Here is a 19,883-nt window from a genome sequence, read left to right on the forward strand (position 1 = left end):
ATTCTGTTCGTGTTTTATGTTGTAGTGTAATGTTAATAAATAAATGTTATAAATCTCACAACAACAACAAAAATACACGAAGCGCGTCCTTCCGGCTCATAAGTTTTGGAACTCAGGAATGCGTTCGCGCTAACGTGACGAATTGTCAATAAAAAAGAATGCGGCTGCTTTCGACCGAAAAGTATGATTTTGTGTGTGTTGGGATAAGAACCCGAATGCGAATTCTGCCATGCGCCTACACTTATATGGGCGCCAACGGCCATACCATGTTGAGTACACCGGTTCTCGTCCGATAACCGAAGTTAAGCCAACATCGGGCGTGGTTAGTACTTGGATGGGTGACCACCTGGGAACACCACGTGCTGTTGGCTCCCTTTCATTTACTTTTTTTTTTTTTTTATACCGCCTTCTTTCCATACCACCGTTCTGTTGTGACAAAGATTCTTGCTTAAGCATTTTAATCTACTGTAATGACCATAAGGTGCGAAATTGCAGTAAATAGTCTCAGTTTGAGGGAGATTGTGCTACACCAAGTTCGCCAGGGAAGTCTTTGAAAACGACAAAACAGTACGAATCGGCAGATATGTGTCTGAAATACGTCAGCGCCTGTTGTTGTGTAGCGGTGTACAATTCCCACTTCGATATGTAATTATAAATTTATTCTTTAGTCGGTCTCGTCTCGTCTCCTCATCTCCTGCAGACGTTTCTTGTGCTTGCGCTGTTATATGGGCCACGACCCGAGCGGCAGCGAGCGGCAGTCGAGCAAAGTCGGGACAAGTCGGGACGGGGACAGGGACAGGAATGGTGCGAATGCACTGCAAATTACGCAAACACCTCGTCTGAGGCGAGGCGAGCGAGGCGAGGCGAAGAAGCTCACATCGCCAGCAGTGGCGCCCTCCAACAACACTCTGCCACACCCCGCACAGCGCCATACGCCGGTCGGCCGCGCGCCAGCCCTCCTGCGCTGGACACCAGGGACAAGATGCGTCTTCCGCGAGTGTCGAAGGCTGCACGCGCCAAGCGGATGACAGGAGGTGCAACGAGCAAGCTGCGCGTCTCACACACACGGCGGCGCGCCCGCTAATTCGGCAGTCGCTCTGCTGGCACGTCGGATTGCGGAAGGAAGTGCTTACAATTGCAATTCTGTTCGTGTTTTATGGTTGTAAAGTTGTTAGCTTGTAACGGTGTAATGTTAATAAATAAATTTATAAATCTCACAACACAACAACAAAAATACACGAAGCGCGTCCTTCCGGCTCATAAGTTTTGGACACTCAGGAATGCGTTCGCGCTAACGTGACGAATTGTCAATAACAAAAGAATGCGGCTGCTTTCGACCGAAAAGTATGATTTTGTGTGTGTTGGGATAAGAACCGAATGCGAATTCTGCCATGCGCCTACATTATATGGGCGCCAACGGCCATACCCATGTTGACGTACACCGGTTCTCGCCCGATAACCGAAGTTAAGCAACATCGGGCGTGGTTAGTACTTGGATGGGTGACCACCTGGGAACACCACGTGCTGTTGGCTCCCTTTCATTTACTTTTTTTTTTTTTTTATACCGCCTTCTTTCCATACCACCGTTCTGTTGTGACAAAGATTCTTGCTTAAGCATTTTAATCTACTGTAATGACCATAAGGTGCGAAATTGCAGTAAATATATCAGTTTGAGGGAGATTGTGCTAACCAAGTTCGCCAGGAAGTCTTTGAAAACGACAAAACAGTACGAATCGGCAGATATGTTTCTGAATACCGTCAGCGCCTGTTGTTGTGTAGCGGTGTACAATTCCCACGTCGATATGTAATTATAAATTTATTCTTTAGTCGTCTCGTCTCGTCTCCTCATCTCCTGCAGACGTTTCTTGTGCTTGCGCTGTTATATGGGCCACGACCCCGAGCGGCAGCGAGCGGCAGGTCGAGCAAAGTCGGGACAAGTCGGGACGGGGACAGGGACAGGAATGGTGCGAATGCACTGCAAATTACGCCAAACACCTCGTCTGAGGCGAGGCGAGGCGAGGCGAGGCGAAGAAGCTCACATCGCCAGCAGTGGCGCCCTCCACAACAACACTCTGCCACACCCCGCACAGGCCATACGCCGGTCGGCGCGCGCCAGCCCTCCTGCGCTGGACACCAGGGACAAGATGCGTCTTCCGCGAGTGTCGAAGGCTGCACGCGCCAAGCGGATGACAGGAGGTGCAACGAGAAGCTGCGCGTCTCCACACACACGGCGGCGCGCCCCGCTAATTCGGCAGTCGCTCTGCTGGCACGTCGGATTGCGGAAGGAAGTGCTTACAATTGCAATTCTGTTCGTGTTTTATGTTGTAAAGTTGTTCAGCTTGTAACGGTGTAATGTTAATAAATAAGTTTATAAAATCTCACAACAACAACAAAAATACACGAAGCGCGTCCTTCCGGCTCATAAGTTTTGGAACTCAGGAATGCGTTCGCGCTAACGTGACGAATTGTCAATAAAAAAGAATGCGGCTGCTTTCGACCGAAAAGTATGATTTTGTGTGTGTTGGGATAAGAACCGAATGCGAATTCTGCCATGCGCCTACATTATATGGGCGCCAACGGCCATACCATGTTGAGTACACCGGTTCTCGTCCGATAACCGAAGTTAAGCAACATCGGGCGTGGTTAGTACTTGGATGGGTGACCACCTGGGAACACCACGTGCTGTTGGCTCCCTTTCATTTACTTTTTTTTTTTTTTTATACCGCCTTCTTTCCATACCACCGTTCTGTTGTGACAAAGATTCTTGCTTAAGCATTTTAATCTACTGTAATGACCATAAGGTGCGAAATTGCAGTAAATCATCTCAGTTTGAGGGAGATTGTGCTAACCAAGTTCGCCAGGAAGTCTTTGAAAACGACAAAACAGTACGAATCGGCAGATATGTTCTGAAATACGTCAGCGCCTGTTGTTGTGTAGCGGTGTACAATTCCCACTTCGATATGTAATTATAAATTTATTCTTTAGTCGTCTCGTCTCGTCTCCTCATCTCCTGCAGACGTTTCTTGTGCTTGCGCTGTTATATGGGCCACGACCCGAGCGGCAGCGAGCGGCAGTCGAGCAAAGTCGGGACAAGTCGGGACGGGGACAGGGACAGGAATGGTGCGAATGCACTGCAAATTACGCAAAACACCTCGTCTGAGGCGAGGCGAGGCGAGGCGAGGCGAAGAAGCTCACATCGCCAGCAGTGGCGCCCTCCAACAACACTCTGCCACACCCCGCACAGGCCATACGCCGTCGGCCGCGCGCCAGCCCTCCTGCGCTGGACCACCAGGGACAAGATGCGTCTTCCGCGAGTGTCGAAGGCTGCACGCGCCAAGCGGATGACAGGAGGTGCAACGAGAAGCTGCGCGTCTCACACACACGGCGGCGCGCCCGCTAATTCGGCAGTCGCTCTGCTGGCACGTCGGATTGCGGAAGGAAGTGCTTACAATTGCAATTCTGTTCGTGTTTTACTGTTGTAAAGTTGTTAGCTTGTAACGGGTGTAATGTTAATAAATAAATTTATAAATCTCACAACAACAACAAAAATACACGAAGCGCGTCCTTCCGGCTCATAAGTTTTGGAACTCAGGAATGCGTTCGCGCTACACGTGACGACATTGTCAATAAAAAAGAATGCGGCTGCTTTCGACCGAAAAGTATGATTTTGTGTGTGTGTTGGGATAAGAACCGAATGCGAATTCTGCCATGCGCCTACATTATATGGGCGCCAACGGCCATACCATGTTGAGTTACACCGGTTCTCGTCCGATAACCGAAGTTAAAGCAACATCGGGCGTGGTTAGTACTTGGATGGGTGACCACCTGGGAACACCCACGTGCTGTTGGCTCCCTTTCATTTACTTTTTTTTTTTTTTTATACCGCCTGTCTTTCCATACCACCGTTCTGTTGTGACAAAGATTCTTGCTTAAGCATTTTAATCTACTGTAATGACCATAAGGTGCGAAATTGCAGTAAATATCTCAGTTTGAGGGAGATTGTGCTAACCCAAGTTCGCCAGGAAGTCTTTGACAACGACAAAACAGTACGAATCGGCAGATATGTTCTGAAATCACGTCAGCGCCTGTTGTTGTGTAGCGGTGTACAATTCCCACTTCGATATGTAATTATAGTAAATTTATTCTTTAGTCGTCTCGTCTCGTCTCCTCATCTCCTGCAGACGTTTCTTGTGCTTGCGCTGTTATATGGGCCACGACCCGAGCGGCAGCGAGCGGCAGTCGAGCAAAGTCGGGACAAGTCGGGACGGGCGGACAGGGACAGGAATGGTGCGAATGCACTGCAAATTACGCAAACACCTCGTCTGAGGCGAGGCGAGGCGAGGCGAGGCGAGGCGAAGAAGCTCACATCGCCAGCAGTGGCGCCCTCCAACAACACTCTGCCACACCCCGCACAGGCCATACGCCGGTCGGCCGCGCGCCCAGCCCTCCTGCGCTGGACACCAGGGACAAGATGCGTCTTCCGCGAGTGTCGAAGGCTGCACGCGCCCAAGCGGATGACAGGAGGTGCAACGAGAAGCTGCGCGTCTCACACCACACGGCGGCGCGCCCGCTAATTCGGCAGTCGCTCTGCTGGCACGTCGGATTGCGGAAGGAAGTGCTTACAATTGCAATTCTGTTCGTGTTTTATGTTGTAAAGTTGTTAGCTTGTAACGGTGTAATGTTAATAAATAAATTTATAATCTCACAACAACAACAACAAATACACGAAGCGCGTCCTTCCGGCTCATAAGTTTTATAAATCTCACAACAACAACAAAAATACACGAAGCGCGTCCTTCCGGCTCATAAGTTTTGGAACTCAGGAATGCGTTCGCGCTAACGTGACGAATTGTCAATAAAAAAGAATGCGGCTGCTTTCGACCGAAAAGTATGATTTTGTGTGTGTTGGGATAAGAACCGAATGCGAATTCTGCCATTGCGCCTACATTATATGGGCGCCAACGGCCATACCATGTTGAGTACACCGGTTCTCGTCCGATAACCGAAGTTAAGCAACATCGGGCGTGGTTAGTACTTGGATGGGGTGACCACCTGGGAACACCACGTGCTGTTGGCTCCCTTTCATTTACTTTTTTTTTTTTTTTTTATACCGCCTTCTTTCCATACCACCGTTCTGTTGTGACAAAGATTCTTGCTTAAGCATTTTAATCTACTGTAATGACCATAAGGTGCGAAATTGCAGTAAAATATCTCAGTTTGAGGAGATTGTGCTAACCAAGTTCGCCAGGAAGTCTTTGAAAACGACAAAACAGTACGAATCGGCAGATATGTTCTGAAATACGTCAGCGCCTGTTGTTGTGTAGCGGTGTACAATTCCCACTTCGATATGTAATTATAAATTTATTCTTTAGTCGTCTCGTCTCGTCTCCTCATCTCCTGCAGACGTTTCTTGTGCTTGCGCTGTTATATGGGCCACGACCCGAGCGGCAGCGAGCGGCAGTCGAGCAAAGTCGGGACAAGTCGGGACGGGGACAGGGACAGGAATGGTGCGAATGCACTGCAAATTACGCAAACACCTCGTCTGAGGCGAGGCGAGGCGAGGCGAGGCGAGGCGAAGAAGCTCACATCGCCAGCAGTGGCGCCCTCCAACAACACTCTGCCACAGCCCGCACAGGCCATACGCCGGTCGGCCGCGCGCCAGCCCTCCTGCGCTGGACACCAGGGACAAGATGCGTCTTCCGCGAGTGTCGAAGGCTGCACGCGCCAAGCGGATGACAGGAGGTGCAACGAGAAGCTGCGCGTCTCACACACACGGCGGCGCGCCCGCTAATTCGGCAGTCGCTCTGCTGGCACGTCGGATTGCGGAAGGAAGTGCTTACAATTGCAATTCTGTTCGTGTTTTATGTTGTAAAGTTGTTAGCTTGTAACGGTGTAATGTTAATAAATAAATTTATAAATCTCACAACAACAACAAAAATACACGAAGCGCGTCCTTCCGGCTCATAAGTTTTGGAACTCAGGAATGCGTTCGCGCTAACGTGACGAATTGTCAATAAAAAAGAATGCGGCTGCTTTCGACCGAAAAGTATGATTTTGTGTGTGTTGGGATAAGAACCGAATGCGAATTCTGCCATGCGCCTACATTATATGGGCGCCAACGGCCATACCATGTTGAGTACACCGGTTCTCGTCCGATAACCGAAGTTAAGCGACATCGGGCGTGGTTAGTACTTGGATGGGTGACCACCTGGGAACACCACGTGCTGTTGGCTCCCTTTCATTTACTTTTTTTTTTTTTTATACCGCCTTCTTTCCATACCACCGTTCTGTTGTGACAAAGATTCTTGCTTAAGCATTTTAATCTACTGTAATGACCATAAGGTGCGAAATTGCAGTAAATATCTCAGTTTGAGGGAGATTGTGCTAACCAAGTTCGCCAGGAAGTCTTTGAAAACGACAAAACAGTACGAATCGGCAGATATGTTCTGAAATACGTCAGCGCCTGTTGTTGTGTAGCGGTGTACAATTCCCACTTCGATATGTAATTATAAATTTATTCTTTAGTCGTCTCGTCTCGTCTCCTCATCTCCTGCAGACGTTTCTTGTGCTTGCGCTGTTATATGGGCCACGACCCGAGCGGCAGCGAGCGGCAGTCGAGCAAAGTCGGGACAAGTCGGGACGGGGACAGGGACAGGAATGGTGCGAATGCACTGCAAATTACGCAAACACCTCGTCTGAGGCGAGGCGAGGCGAGGCGAGGCGAAGAAGCTCACATCGCCAGCAGTGGCGCCCTCCAACAACACTCTGCCACACCCCGCACAGGCCATACGCCGGTCGGCCGCGCGCCAGCCCTCCTGCGCTGGACACCAGGGACAAGATGCGTCTTCCGCGAGTGTCGAAGGCTGCACGCGCCAAGCGGATGACAGGAGGTGCAACGAGAAGCTGCGCGTCTCACACACACGGCGGCGCGCCCGCTAATTCGGCAGTCGCTCTGCTGGCACGTCGGGATTGCGGAAGGAAGTGCTTACAATTGCAATTCTGTTCGTGTTTTATGTTGTAAAGTGTTAGCTTGTAACGGTGTAATGTTAATAAATAAATTTATAAATCTCACAACAACAACAAAATACACGAAGCGCGTCCTTCCGGCTCATAAGTTTTGGAACTCAGGAATGCGTTCGCGCTAACGTGACGAATTGTCAATAAAAAAGAATGCGGCTGCTTTCGACCGAAAAGTATGATTTTGTGTGTGTTGGATAAGAACCGAATGCGAATTCTGCCATGCGCCTACATTATATGGGCGCCAACGGCCATACCATGTTGAGTACACCGGTTCTCGTCCGATAACCGAAGTTAAGCAACATCGGGCGTGGTTAGTACTTGGATGGGTGACCACCTGGGAACACCACGTGCTGTTGGCTCCCTTTCATTTACTTTTTTTTTTTTTTATACCGCCTTCTTTCCATACCACCGTTCTGTTGTGGACAAAGATTCTTGCTTAAGCATTTTAATCTACTGTAATGACCATAAGGTGCGAAATTGCAGTAAATATCTCAGTTTGAGGGAGATTGTGCTAACCAAGTTCGCCAGGAAGTCTTTGAAAACGACAAAACAGTACGAATCGGCAGATATGTTCTGAAATACGTCAGCGCCTGTTGTTGTGTAGCGGTGTACAATTCCACTTCGATATGTAATTATAAATTTATTCTTTAGTCGTCTCGTCTCGTCTCCTCATCTCCTGCAGACGTTTCTTGTGCTTGCGCTGTTATATGGGCCACGACCGAGCGGCAGCGAGCGGCAGTCGAGCAAAGTCGGGACAAGTCGGGACGGGGACAGGGACAGGAATGGTGCGAATGCACTGCAAATTACGCAAACACCTCGTCTGAGGCGAGGCGAGGCGAGGCGAGGCGAAGAAGCTCACATCGCCAGCAGTGGCGCCCTCCAACAACACTCTGCCACACCCCGCACAGGCCATACGCCGGTCGGCCGCGCGCCAGCCCTCCTGCGCTGGACACCAGGGACAAGATGCGTCTTCCGCGAGTGTCGAAGGCTGCACGCGCCAAGCGGATGACAGGAGGTGCAACGAGAAGCTGCGCGTCTCACACACACGGCGGCGCGCCCGCTAATTCGGCAGTCGCTCTGCTGGCACGTCGGATTGCGGAAGGAAGTGCTTACAATTGCAATTCTGTTCGTGTTTTATGTTGTAAAGTTGTTAGCTTGTAACGGTGTAATGTTAATAAATAAATTTATAAATCTCACAACAACAACAAAAATACACGAAGCGCGTCCTTCCGGCTCATAAGTTTTGGAACTCAGGAATGCGTTCGCGCTAACGTGACGAATTTGTCAATAAAAAAGAATGCGGCTGCTTTCGACCGAAAAGTATGATTTTTGTGTGTGTTGGGATAAGAACCGAATGCGAATTCTGCATGCGCCTACATTATATGGGCGCCAACGGCCATACCATGTTGAGTACAACCGGTTCTCGTCCGATAACCGAAGTTAAGCAACATCGGGCGTGGTTAGTACTTGGATGGGTGACCACCTGGGAACACCACGTGCTGTTGGCTCCCTTTCATTTACTTTTTTTTTTTTTTATACCGCCTTCTTTCCATACCACCGTTCTGTTGTGACAAAGATTCTTGCTTAAGCATTTTAATCTACTGTAATGACCATAAGGTGCGAAATTGCAGTAAATATCTCAGTTTGAGGGAGATTGTGCTAACCAAGTTCGCCAGGAAGTCTTTGAAAACGACAAAACAGTACGAATCGGCAGATATGTTCTGAAATACGTCAGCGCCTGTTGTTGTGTAGCGGTGTACAATTCCCACTTCGATATGTAATTATAAATTTATTCTTTAGTCGTCTCGTCTCGTCTCCTCATCTCCTGCAGACGTTTCTTGTGCTTGCGCTGTTATATGGGCCACGACCCGAGCGGCAGCGAGCGGCAGTCGAGCAAAGTCGGGGACAAGTCGGGACGGGGACAGGGACAGGAATGGTGCGAATGCACTGCAAATTACGCAAACACCTCGTCTGAGGCGAGGGCGAGGCGAGGCGAGGCGAGGCGAAGAAGCTCACATCGCCAGCAGTGGCGCCCTCCAACAACACTCTGCCACACCCCGCACAGGCCATACGCCGGTCGGCCGCGCGCCAGCCCTCCTGCGCTGGACACCAGGGACAAGATGCGTCTTCCGCGAGTGTCGAAGGCTGCACGCGCCAAGCGGATGACAGGAGGTGCAACGAGAAGCTGCGCGTCTCACACACACGGCGGCGCGCCCGCTAATTCGGCAGTCGCTCTGCTGGCACGTCGGATTGCGGAAGGAAGTGCTTACAATTGCAATTCTGTTCGTGTTTTATGTTGTAAAGTTGTTAGCTTGTAACGGTGTAATGTTAATAAATAAATTTATAAATCTCACAACAACAACAAAAAATACACGAAGCGCGTCCTTCCGGCTCATAAGTTTTGGAACTCAGGAATGCGTTCGCGCTAACGTGACGAATTGTCAATAAAAAAGAATGCGGCTGCTTTCGACCGAAAAGTATGATTTTGTGTGTGTTGGGATAAGAACCGAATGCGAATTCTGCCATGCGCCTACATTATATGGGCGCCAACGGCCATACCATGTTGAGTACACCGGTTCTCGTCCGATAACCGAAGTTAAGCAACATCGGGCGTGGTTAGTACTTGGATGGGTGACCACCTGGGAACACCACGTGCTGTTGGCTCCCTTTCATTTACTTTTTTTTTTTTTATACCGCCTTCTTTCCATACCACCGTTCTGTTGTGACAAAGATTCTTGCTTAAGCATTTTAATCTACTGTAATGACCATAAGGTGCGAAATTGCAGTAAATATCTCAGTTTGAGGGAGATTGTGCTAACCAAGTTCGCCAGGAAGTCTTTGAAAACGACAAAACAGTACGAATCGGCAGATATGTTCTGAAATACGTCAGCGCCTGTTGTTGTGTAGCGGTGTACAATTCCCACTTCGATATGTAATTATAAATTTATTCTTTAGTCGTCTCGTCTCGTCTCCTCATCTCCTGCAGACGTTTCTTGTGCTTGCGCTGTTATATGGGCCACGACCCGAGCGGCAGCGAGCGGCAGTCGAGCAAAGTCGGGACAAGTCGGGACGGGGACAGGGACAGGAATGGTGCGAATGCACTGCAAATTACGCAAACACCTCGTCTGAGGCGAGGCGAGGCGAGGCGAGGCGAGGCGAAGAAGCTCACATCGCCAGCAGTGGCGCCCTCCAACAACACTCTGCCACACCCCGCACAGGCCATACGCCGGTCGGCCGCGCGCCAGCCCTCCTGCGCTGGACACCAGGGACAAGATGCGTCTTCCGCGAGTGTCGAAGGCTGCACGCGCCAAGCGGATGACAGGAGGTGCAACGAGAAGCTGCGCGTCTCACACACACGGCGGCGCGCCCGCTAATTCGGCAGTCGCTCTGCTGGCACGTCGGATTGCGGAAGGAAGTGCTTACAATTGCAATTCTGTTCGTGTTTTATGTTGTAAAGTTGTTAGCTTGTAACGGTGTAATGTTAATAAATAAATTTATAAATCTCACAACAACAACAAAAATACACGAAGCGCGTCCTTCCGGCTCATAAGTTTTGGAACTCAGGAATGCGTTCGCGCTAACGTGACGAATTGTCAATAAAAAAGAATGCGGCTGCTTTCGACCGAAAAGTATGATTTTGTGTGTGTTGGGATAAGAACCGAATGCGAATTCTGCCATGCGCCTACATTATATGGGCGCCAACGGCCATACCATGTTGAGTACACCGGTTCTCGTCCGATAACCGAAGTTAAGCAACATCGGGCGTGGTTAGTACTTGGATGGGTGACCACCTGGGAACACCACGTGCTGTTGGCTCCCTTTCATTTACTTTTTTTTTTTTTTATACCGCCTTCTTTCCATACCACCGTTCTGTTGTGACAAAGATTCTTGCTTAAGCATTTTAATCTACTGTAATGACCATAAGGTGCGAAATTGCAGTAAATATCTCAGTTTGAGGGAGATTGTGCTAACCAAGTTCGCCAGGAAGTCTTTGAAAACGACAAAACAGTACGAATCGGCAGATATGTTCTGAAATACGTCAGCGCCTGTTGTTGTGTAGCGGTGTACAATTCCCACTTCGATATGTAATTATAAATTTATTCTTTAGTCGTCTCGTCTCGTCTCCTCATCTCCTGCAGACGTTTCTTGTGCTTGCGCTGTTATATGGGCCACGACCCGAGCGGCAGCGAGCGGCAGTCGAGCAAAGTCGGGACAAGTCGGGACGGGGACAGGGACAGGAATGGTGCGAATGCACTGCAAATTACGCAAACACCTCGTCTGAGGCGAGGCGAGGCGAGGCGAGGCGAAGAAGCTCACATCGCCAGCAGTGGCGCCCTCCAACAACACTCTGCCACACACCCCGCACAGGCCATACGCCGGTCGGCCGCGCGCCAGCCCTCCTGCGCTGGACACCAGGGACAAGATGCGTCTTCCGCGAGTGTCGAAGGCTGCACGCGCCAAGCGGATGACAGGAGGTGCAACGAGAAGCTGCGCGTCTCACACACACGGCGGCGCGCCCGCTAATTCGGCAGTCGCTCTGCTGGCACGTCGGATTGCGGAAGGAAGTGCTTACAATTGCAATTCTGTTCGTGTTTTATGTTGTAAAGTTGTTAGCTTGTAACGGTGTAATGTTAATAAATAAATTTATAAATCTCACAACAACAACAAAAATACACGAAGCGCGTCCTTCCGGCTCATAAGTTTTGGAACTCAGGAATGCGTTCGCGCTAACGTGACGAATTGTCAATAAAAAAGAATGCGGCTGCTTTCGACCGAAAAGTATGATTTTGTGTGTGTTGGGATAAGAACCGAATGCGAATTCTGCCATGCGCCTACATTATATGGGCGCCAACGGCCATACCATGTTGAGTACACCGGTTCTCGTCCGATAACCGAAGTTAAGCAACATCGGGCGTGGTTAGTACTTGGATGGGTGACCACCTGGGAACACCACGTGCTGTTGGCTCCCTTTCATTTACTTTTTTTTTTTTTTATACCGCCTTCTTTCCATACCACCGTTCTGTTGTGACAAAGATTCTTGCTTAAGCATTTTAATCTACTGTAATGACCATAAGGTGCGAAATTGCAGTAAATATCTCAGTTTGAGGGAGATTGTGCTAACCAAGTTCGCCAGGAAGTCTTTGAAAACGACAAAACAGTACGAATCGGCAGATATGTTCTGAAATACGTCAGCGCCTGTTGTTGTGTAGCGGTGTACAATTCCCACTTCGATATGTAATTATAAATTTATTCTTTAGTCGTCTCGTCTCGTCTCCTCATCTCCTGCAGACGTTTCTTGTGCTTGCGCTGTTATATGGGCCACGACCCGAGCGGCAGCGAGCGGCAGTCGAGCAAAGTCGGGACAAGTCGGGACGGGGACAGGGACAGGAATGGTGCGAATGCACTGCAAATTACGCAAACACCTCGTCTGAGGCGAGGCGAGGCGAGGCGAGGCGAGGCGAAGAAGCTCACATCGCCAGCAGTGGCGCCCTCCAACAACACTCTGCCACACCCCGCACAGGCCATACGCCGGTCGGCCGCGCGCCAGCCCTCCTGCGCTGGACACCAGGGACAAGATGCGTCTTCCGCGAGTGTCGAAGGCTGCACGCGCCAAGCGGATGACAGGAGGTGCAACGAGAAGCTGCGCGTCTCACACACACGGCGGCGCGCCCGCTAATTCGGCAGTCGCTCTGCTGGCACGTCGGATTGCGGAAGGAAGTGCTTACAATTGCAATTCTGTTCGTGTTTTATGTTGTAAAGTTGTTAGCTTGTAACGGTGTAATGTTAATAAATAAATTTATAAATCTCACAACAACAACAAAAATACACGAAGCGCGTCCTTCCGGCTCATAAGTTTTGGAACTCAGGAATGCGTTCGCGCTAACGTGACGAATTGTCAATAAAAAAGAATGCGGCTGCTTTCGACCGAAAAGTATGATTTTGTGTGTGTTGGGATAAGAACCGAATGCGAATTCTGCCATGCGCCTACATTATATGGGCGCCAACGGCCATACCATGTTGAGTACACCGGTTCTCGTCCGATAACCGAAGTTAAGCAACATCGGGCGTGGTTAGTACTTGGATGGGTGACCACCTGGGAACACCACGTGCTGTTGGCTCCCTTTCATTTACTTTTTTTTTTTTTTATACCGCCTTCTTTCCATACCACCGTTCTGTTGTGACAAAGATTCTTGCTTAAGCATTTTAATCTACTGTAATGACCATAAGGTGCGAAATTGCAGTAAATATCTCAGTTTGAGGGAGATTGTGCTAACCAAGTTCGCCAGGAAGTCTTTGAAAACGACAAAACAGTACGAATCGGCAGATATGTTCTGAAATACGTCAGCGCCTGTTGTTGTGTAGCGGTGTACAATTCCCACTTCGATATGTAATTATAAATTTATTCTTTAGTCGTCTCGTCTCGTCTCCTCATCTCCTGCAGACGTTTCTTGTGCTTGCGCTGTTATATGGGCCACGACCCGAGCGGCAGCGAGCGGCAGTCGAGCAAAGTCGGGACAAGTCGGGACGGGGACAGGGACAGGAATGGTGCGAATGCACTGCAAATTACGCAAACACCTCGTCTGAGGCGAGGCGAGGCGAGGCGAGGCGAGGCGAAGAAGCTCACATCGCCAGCAGTGGCGCCCTCCAACAACACTCTGCCACACCCCGCACAGGCCATACGCCGGTCGGCCGCGCGCCAGCCCTCCTGCGCTGGACACCAGGGACAAGATGCGTCTTCCGCGAGTGTCGAAGGCTGCACGCGCCAAGCGGATGACAGGAGGTGCAACGAGAAGCTGCGCGTCTCACACACACGGCGGCGCGCCCGCTAATTCGGCAGTCGCTCTGCTGGCACGTCGGATTGCGGAAGGAAGTGCTTACAATTGCAATTCTGTTCGTGTTTTATGTTGTAAAGTTGTTAGCTTGTAACGGTGTAATGTTAATAAATAAATTTATAAATCTCACAACAACAACAAAAATACACGAAGCGCGTCCTTCCGGCTCATAAGTTTTGGAACTCAGGAATGCGTTCGCGCTAACGTGACGAATTGTCAATAAAAAAGAATGCGGCTGCTTTCGACCGAAAAGTATGATTTTGTGTGTGTTGGGATAAGAACCGAATGCGAATTCTGCCATGCGCCTACATTATATGGGCGCCAACGGCCATACCATGTTGAGTACACCGGTTCTCGTCCGATAACCGAAGTTAAGCAACATCGGGCGTGGTTAGTACTTGGATGGGTGACCACCTGGGAACACCACGTGCTGTTGGCTCCCTTTCATTTACTTTTTTTTTTTTTTATACCGCCTTCTTTCCATACCACCGTTCTGTTGTGACAAAGATTCTTGCTTAAGCATTTTAATCTACTGTAATGACCATAAGGTGCGAAATTGCAGTAAATATCTCAGTTTGAGGGAGATTGTGCTAACCAAGTTCGCCAGGAAGTCTTTGAAAACGACAAAACAGTACGAATCGGCAGATATGTTCTGAAATACGTCAGCGCCTGTTGTTGTGTAGCGGTGTACAATTCCCACTTCGATATGTAATTATAAATTTATTCTTTAGTCGTCTCGTCTCGTCTCCTCATCTCCTGCAGACGTTTCTTGTGCTTGCGCTGTTATATGGGCCACGACCCGAGCGGCAGCGAGCGGCAGTCGAGCAAAGTCGGGACAAGTCGGGACGGGGACAGGGACAGGAATGGTGCGAATGCACTGCAAATTACGCAAACACCTCGTCTGAGGCGAGGCGAGGCGAGGCGAGGCGAGGCGAAGAAGCTCACATCGCCAGCAGTGGCGCCCTCCAACAACACTCTGCCACACCCCGCACAGGCCATACGCCGGTCGGCCGCGCGCCAGCCCTCCTGCGCTGGACACCAGGGACAAGATGCGTCTTCCGCGAGTGTCGAAGGCTGCACGCGCCAAGCGGATGACAGGAGGTGCAACGAGAAGCTGCGCGTCTCACACACACGGCGGCGCGCCCGCTAATTCGGCAGTCGCTCTGCTGGCACGTCGGATTGCGGAAGGAAGTGCTTACAATTGCAATTCTGTTCGTGTTTTATGTTGTAAAGTTGTTAGCTTGTAACGGTGTAATGTTAATAAATAAATTTATAAATCTCACAACAACAACAAAATACACGAAGCGCGTCCTTCCGGCTCATAAGTTTTGGAACTCAGGAATGCGTTCGCGCTAACGTGACGAATTGTCAATAAAAAAGAATGCGGCTGCTTTCGACCGAAAAGTATGATTTTGTGTGTGTTGGGATAAGAACCGAATGCGAATTCTGCCATGCGCCTACATTATATGGGCGCCAACGGCCATACCATGTTGAGTACACCGGTTCTCGTCCGATAACCGAAGTTAAGCAACATCGGGCGTGGTTAGTACTTGGATGGGTGACCACCTGGGAACACCACGTGCTGTTGGCTCCCTTTCATTTACTTTTTTTTTTTTTTATACCGCCTTCTTTCCATACCACCGTTCTGTTGTGACAAAGATTCTTGCTTAAGCATTTTAATCTACTGTAATGACCATAAGGTGCGAAATTGCAGTAAATATCTCAGTTTGAGGGAGATTGTGCTAACCAAGTTCGCCAGGAAGTCTTTGAAAACGACAAAACAGTACGAATCGGCAGATATGTTCTGAAATACGTCAGCGCCTGTTGTTGTGTAGCGGTGTACAATTCCCACTTCGATATGTAATTATAAATTTATTCTTTAGTCGTCTCGTCTCGTCTCCTCATCTCCTGCAGACGTTTCTTGTGCTTGCGCTGTTATATGGGCCACGACCCGAGCGGCAGCGAGCGGCAGTCGAGCAAAGTCGGGACAAGTCGGGACGGGGACAGGGACAGGAATGGTGCGAATGCACTGCAAATTACGCAAACACCTCGTCTGAGGCGAGGCGAGGCGAGGCGAGGCGAGGCGAAGAAGCTCACATCGCCAGCAGTGGCGCCCTCCAACAACACTCTGCCACACCCCGCACAGGCCATACGCCGGTCGGCCGCGCGCCAGCCCTCCTGCGCTGGACACCAGGGACAAGATGCGTCTTCCGCGAGTGTCGAAGGCTGCACGCGCCAAGCGGATGACAGGAGGTGCAACGAGAAGCTGCGCGTCTCACACACACGGCGGCGCGCCCGCTAATTCGGCAGTCGCTCTGCTGGCACGTCGGATTGCGGAAGGAAGTGCTTACAATTGCAATTCTGTTCGTGTTTTATGTTGTAAAGTTGTTAGCTTGTAACGGTGTAATGTTAATAAATAAATTTATAAATCTCACAACAACAACAAAAATACACGAAGCGCGTCCTTCCGGCTCATAAGTTTTGGAACTCAGGAATGCGTTCGCGCTAACGTGACGAATTGTCAATAAAAAAGAATGCGGCTGCTTTCGACCGAAAAGTATGATTTTGTGTGTGTTGGGATAAGAACCGAATGCGAATTCTGCCATGCGCCTACATTATATGGCGCCAACGGCCATACCATGTTGAGTACACCGGTTCTCGTCCGATAACCGAAGTTAAGCGACATCGGGCGTGGTTAGTACTTGGATGGGTGACCACCTGGGAACACCACGTGCTGTTGGCTCCCTTTCATTTACTTTTTTTTTTTTTTATACCGCCTTCTTTCCATACCACCGTTCTGTTGTGACAAAGATTCTTGCTTAAGCATTTTAATCTACTGTAATGACCATAAGGTGCGAAATTGCAGTAAATATCTCAGTTTGAGGGAGATTGTGCTAACCAAGTTCGCCAGGAAGTCTTTGAAAACGACAAAACAGTACGAATCGGCAGATATGTTCTGAAATACGTCAGCGCCTGTTGTTGTGTAGCGGTGTACAATTCCCACTTCGATATGTAATTATAAATTTATTCTTTAGTCGTCTCGTCTCGTCTCCTCATCTCCTGCAGACGTTTCTTGTGCTTGCGCTGTTATATGGGCCACGACCCGAGCGGCAGCGAGCGGCAGTCGAGCAAAGTCGGGACAAGTCGGGACGGGGACAGGGACAGGAATGGTGCGAATGCACTGCAAATTACGCAAACACCTCGTCTGAGGCGAGGCGAGGCGAGGCGAGGCGAAGAAGCTCACATCGCCAGCAGTGGCGCCCTCCAACAACACTCTGCCACACCCCGCACAGGCCATACGCCGGTCGGCCGCGCGCCAGCCCTCCTGCGCTGGACACCAGGGACAAGATGCGTCTTCCGCGAGTGTCGAAGGCTGCACGCGCCAAGCGGATGACAGGAGGTGCAACGAGAAGCTGCGCGTCTCACACACACGGCGGCGCGCCCGCTAATTCGGCAGTCGCTCTGCTGGCACGTCGGATTGCGGAAGGAAGTGCTTACAATTGCAATTCTGTTCGTGTTTTATGTTGTAAAGTTGTTAGCTTGTAACGGTGTAATGTTAATAAATAAATTTATAAATCTCACAACAACAACAAAAATACACGAAGCGCGTCCTTCCGGCTCATAAGTTTTGGAACTCAGGAATGCGTTCGCGCTAACGTGACGAATTGTCAATAAAAAAGAATGCGGCTGCTTTCGACCGAAAAGTATGATTTTGTGTGTGTTGGGATAAGAACCGAATGCGAATTCTGCCATGCGCCTACATTATATGGGCGCCAACGGCCATACCATGTTGAGTACACCGGTTCTCGTCCGATAACCGAAGTTAAGGCAACATCGGGCGTGGTTAGTACTTGGATGGGTGACCACCTGGAACACCACGTGCTGTTGGCTCCCTTTCATTTACTTTTTTTTTTTTTTTATACCGCCTTCTTTCCATACCACCGTTCTGTTGTGACAAAGATTCTTGCTTAAGCATTTTAATCTACTGTAATGACCATAAGGTGCGAAATTGCAGTAAATATCTCAGTTTGAGGGAGATTGTGCTAACCAAGTTCGCCAGGAAGTCTTTGAAAACGACAAAACAGTACGAATCGGCAGATATGTTCTGAAATACGTCAGCGCCTGTTGTTGTGTAGCGGTGTACAATTCCCACTTCGATATGTAATTATAAATTTATTCTTTAGTCGTCTCGTCTCGTCTCCTCATCTCCTGCAGACGTTTCTTGTGCTTGCGCTGTTATATGGGCCACGACCCGAGCGGCAGCGAGCGGCAGTCGAGCAAAGTCGGGACAAGTCGGGACGGGGACAGGGACAGGAATGGTGCGAATGCACTGCAAATTACGCAAACACCTCGTCTGAGGCGAGGCGAGGCGAGGCGAGGCGAGGCGAAGAAGCTCACATCGCCAGCAGTGGCGCCCTCCAACAACACTCTGCCACACCCCGCACAGGCCATACGCCGGTCGGCCGCGCGCCAGCCCTCCTGCGCTGGACACCAGGGACAAGATGCGTCTTCCGCGAGTGTCGAAGGCTGCACGCGCCAAGCGGATGACAGGAGGTGCAACGAGAAGCTGCGCGTCTCACACACACGGCGGCGCGCCCGCTAATTCGGCAGTCGCTCTGCTGGCACGTCGGATTGCGGAAGGAAGTGCTTACAATTGCAATTCTGTTCGTGTTTTATGTTGTAAAGTTGTTAGCTTGTAACGGTGTAATGTTAATAAATAAATTTATAAATCTCACAACAACAACAAAAATACACGAAGCGCGTCCTTCCGGCTCATAAGTTTTGGAACTCAGGAATGCGTTCGCGCTAACGTGACGAATTGTCAATAAAAAAGAATGCGGCTGCTTTCGACCGAAAAGTATGATTTTGTGTGTGTTGGGATAAGAACCGAATGCGAATTCTGCCATGCGCCTACATTATATGGGCGCCAACGGCCATACCATGTTGAGTACACCGGTTCTCGTCCGATAACCGAAGTTAAGCAACATCGGGCGTGGTTAGTACTTGGATGGGTGACCACCTGGGAACACCACGTGCTGTTGGCTCCCTTTCATTTACTTTTTTTTTTTTTATACCGCCTTCTTTCCATACCACCGTTCTGTTGTGACAAAGATTCTTGCTTAAGCATTTTAATCTACTGTAATGACCATAAGGTGCGAAATTGCAGTAAATATCTCAGTTTGAGGGAGATTGTGCTAACCAAGTTCGCCAGGAAGTCTTTGAAAACGACAAAACAGTACGAATCGGCAGATATGTTCTGAAATACGTCAGCGCCTGTTGTTGTGTAGCGGTGTACAATTCCCACTTCGATATGTAATTATAAATTTATTCTTTAGTCGTCTCGTCTCGTCTCCTCATCTCCTGCAGACGTTTCTTGTGCTTGCGCTGTTATATGGGCCACGACCCGAGCGGCAGCGAGCGGCAGTCGAGCAAAGTCGGGACAAGTCGGGACGGGGACAGGGACAGGAATGGTGCGAATGCACTGCAAATTACGCAAACACCTCGTCTGAGGCGAGGCGAGGCGAGGCGAGGCGAGGCGAAGAAGCTCACATCGCCAGCAGTGGCGCCCTCCAACAACACTCTGCCACACCCCGCACAGGCCATACGCCGGTCGGCCGCGCGCCAGCCCTCCTGCGCTGGACACCAGGGACAAGATGCGTCTTCCGCGAGTGTCGAAGGCTGCACGCGCCAAGCGGATGACAGGAGGTGCAACGAGAAGCTGCGCGTCTCACACACACGGCGGCGCGCCCGCTAATTCGGCAGTCGCTCTGCTGGCACGTCGGATTGCGGAAGGAAGTGCTTACAATTGCAATTCTGTTCGTGTTTTATGTTGTAAAGTTGTTAGCTTGTAACGGTGTAATGTTAATAAATAAATTTATAAATCTCACAACAACAACAAAAATACACGAAGCGCGTCCTTCCGGCTCATAAGTTTTGGAACTCAGGAATGCGTTCGCGCTAACGTGACGAATTGTCAATAAAAAAGAATGCGGCTGCTTTCGACCGAAAAGTATGATTTTGTGTGTGTTG

At 49.9% G+C, this 19,883-nt stretch overlaps 15 non-coding genes and 2 pseudogenes across 15 annotated transcripts; all 17 read left to right on the forward strand.

Annotated features, from left to right (window-relative positions):
- Positions 1 to 251: 251 nt before the first annotated feature.
- LOC124565895 lies at positions 252 to 371 on the forward strand. The gene has a single exon (XR_006970673.1). It is a non-coding gene; the product is annotated as a 5S ribosomal RNA (ribosomal RNA).
- Positions 372 to 1,412: 1,041 nt separating this feature from the next.
- On the forward strand, positions 1,413 to 1,533 carry LOC124565899 (annotated as a pseudogene).
- A 1,039-nt stretch (positions 1,534 to 2,572) lies between these two features.
- LOC124565875 lies at positions 2,573 to 2,691 on the forward strand. Its single transcript, XR_006970655.1, has one exon. It is a non-coding gene; the product is annotated as a 5S ribosomal RNA (ribosomal RNA).
- Positions 2,692 to 3,729: 1,038 nt separating this feature from the next.
- On the forward strand, positions 3,730 to 3,851 carry LOC124565900 (annotated as a pseudogene).
- A 1,106-nt stretch (positions 3,852 to 4,957) lies between these two features.
- LOC124565896 lies at positions 4,958 to 5,077 on the forward strand. Its single transcript, XR_006970674.1, has one exon. It is a non-coding gene; the product is annotated as a 5S ribosomal RNA (ribosomal RNA).
- Positions 5,078 to 6,114: 1,037 nt separating this feature from the next.
- Positions 6,115 to 6,233, forward strand: LOC124565886. Its single transcript, XR_006970665.1, has one exon. It is a non-coding gene; the product is annotated as a 5S ribosomal RNA (ribosomal RNA).
- Positions 6,234 to 7,260: 1,027 nt separating this feature from the next.
- On the forward strand, positions 7,261 to 7,379 carry LOC124565876. The gene has a single exon (XR_006970656.1). It is a non-coding gene; the product is annotated as a 5S ribosomal RNA (ribosomal RNA).
- Positions 7,380 to 8,408: 1,029 nt separating this feature from the next.
- LOC124565894 lies at positions 8,409 to 8,528 on the forward strand. Its single transcript, XR_006970672.1, has one exon. It is a non-coding gene; the product is annotated as a 5S ribosomal RNA (ribosomal RNA).
- A 1,037-nt stretch (positions 8,529 to 9,565) lies between these two features.
- LOC124565877 lies at positions 9,566 to 9,684 on the forward strand. Its single transcript, XR_006970657.1, has one exon. It is a non-coding gene; the product is annotated as a 5S ribosomal RNA (ribosomal RNA).
- A 1,033-nt stretch (positions 9,685 to 10,717) lies between these two features.
- On the forward strand, positions 10,718 to 10,836 carry LOC124565878. The gene has a single exon (XR_006970658.1). It is a non-coding gene; the product is annotated as a 5S ribosomal RNA (ribosomal RNA).
- A 1,031-nt stretch (positions 10,837 to 11,867) lies between these two features.
- Positions 11,868 to 11,986, forward strand: LOC124565880. The gene has a single exon (XR_006970659.1). It is a non-coding gene; the product is annotated as a 5S ribosomal RNA (ribosomal RNA).
- Positions 11,987 to 13,020: 1,034 nt separating this feature from the next.
- On the forward strand, positions 13,021 to 13,139 carry LOC124565881. Its single transcript, XR_006970660.1, has one exon. It is a non-coding gene; the product is annotated as a 5S ribosomal RNA (ribosomal RNA).
- A 1,034-nt stretch (positions 13,140 to 14,173) lies between these two features.
- LOC124565882 lies at positions 14,174 to 14,292 on the forward strand. Its single transcript, XR_006970661.1, has one exon. It is a non-coding gene; the product is annotated as a 5S ribosomal RNA (ribosomal RNA).
- Positions 14,293 to 15,325: 1,033 nt separating this feature from the next.
- Positions 15,326 to 15,444, forward strand: LOC124565883. The gene has a single exon (XR_006970662.1). It is a non-coding gene; the product is annotated as a 5S ribosomal RNA (ribosomal RNA).
- Positions 15,445 to 16,477: 1,033 nt separating this feature from the next.
- On the forward strand, positions 16,478 to 16,596 carry LOC124565887. The gene has a single exon (XR_006970666.1). It is a non-coding gene; the product is annotated as a 5S ribosomal RNA (ribosomal RNA).
- Positions 16,597 to 17,625: 1,029 nt separating this feature from the next.
- LOC124565898 lies at positions 17,626 to 17,744 on the forward strand. Its single transcript, XR_006970676.1, has one exon. It is a non-coding gene; the product is annotated as a 5S ribosomal RNA (ribosomal RNA).
- Positions 17,745 to 18,779: 1,035 nt separating this feature from the next.
- On the forward strand, positions 18,780 to 18,898 carry LOC124565884. Its single transcript, XR_006970663.1, has one exon. It is a non-coding gene; the product is annotated as a 5S ribosomal RNA (ribosomal RNA).
- The last annotated feature ends 985 nt before the right edge of the window (positions 18,899 to 19,883 follow it).

The sequence above is a fragment of the Schistocerca americana genome, unplaced genomic scaffold (assembly GCF_021461395.2).
Source record: "Schistocerca americana isolate TAMUIC-IGC-003095 unplaced genomic scaffold, iqSchAmer2.1 HiC_scaffold_1344, whole genome shotgun sequence".
NCBI lineage: Eukaryota > Metazoa > Arthropoda > Insecta > Orthoptera > Acrididae > Schistocerca > Schistocerca americana.